Source organism: Rhinopithecus bieti, unplaced genomic scaffold (genome assembly GCF_001698545.2).
Source record: "Rhinopithecus bieti isolate Rb0 unplaced genomic scaffold, ASM169854v2 scaffold_3902, whole genome shotgun sequence".
Taxonomy (NCBI): domain Eukaryota; kingdom Metazoa; phylum Chordata; class Mammalia; order Primates; family Cercopithecidae; genus Rhinopithecus; species Rhinopithecus bieti.
In genome coordinates, this window is record NW_016804460.1 from 696,088 (window position 1) to 696,960 (window position 873).

At 54.4% G+C, this 873-nt stretch overlaps 1 non-coding gene across 1 annotated transcript; it reads right to left on the minus strand.

The window, feature by feature from the left end:
* Positions 1-429: 429 nt before the first annotated feature.
* TRNAY-GUA (transfer RNA tyrosine (anticodon GUA)) lies at positions 430-523 on the minus strand. The gene is made up of 2 exons: positions 487-523; positions 430-465 (listed from the first exon to the last, which is right to left on the minus strand). It is a non-coding gene; the product is annotated as a tRNA-Tyr (tRNA).
* Positions 524-873: the final 350 nt, after the last annotated feature.

The following is an 873-nucleotide window of genomic DNA, read 5'->3' on the forward strand; positions in this document are numbered from 1 at the left end:
TGGGTGGGCAGTTTGTAAATACAAGTGGAAAGGCACAGGATGGTGGGGGCTCAAATTGGGGTTTGGCTGGGTCACAAGGCAAGGGGTACTGTTTTGCACTGAAGACTAGAAAGGCATAGGATGGTGGGGGGCACTAATTGGGGTTTGGCTGGGTCACAAGGCAAAGGGTACTGTTTTGCGCTGAAGACTATGAGGATTCGGGAAGAATGAGTAGGCTCCCAGGAGTGTGTTCAGGAAAGGCAGGATTTTGCTGGGTTTTCCCTGGGAAAGTGTTATGACTGCAAGGCTGCAAAGGCTGCAAGGTCTTTGAACAGGAACAGGTGCAGCCAGGTAGCATTGTGCTATGACTGCAAGGCTGCAAAGGCTGCAAGGTCTTTGAACAGGAACAGGTGCAGCCAGGTAGCATTGTGCGCAAAAGAGTCGGGCACTTCCTTCGAGCCGGAATCGAACCAGCGACCTAAGGATGTCCACAAACTTTTCTGCAGTCTACAGTCCTCCGCTCTACCAGCTGAGCTATCGAAGGGTGCACACTGCTCAGTCTGACTCATTGGACTTTCTGCAAGTGGAGGAAGCCAAGTCCCTGGACCGCCGGAGATCCAATACTCGCTAAGTTAATTGGAACCCGGCTTGGAAGAGAACTGTGCCGGTCTCCATCGCGCCCCTTTCCGGATGGAGCAAATCATCTGGGCGGGGGTGACCCGGCTTGGAAGAGAACTGTGCCGGTCTCCATCGCGCCCCTTTCCGGATGGAGCAAATCATCTGGGCGGGGGTGGTGCCTGGCGTCTCTCGGGCGCTGATAGCCACGATCCACAAGGAGGAGCTCTCACTTGTGGCTTCTTCTCCCTCTGCATCGCTCTACTTGTGAAGATGACA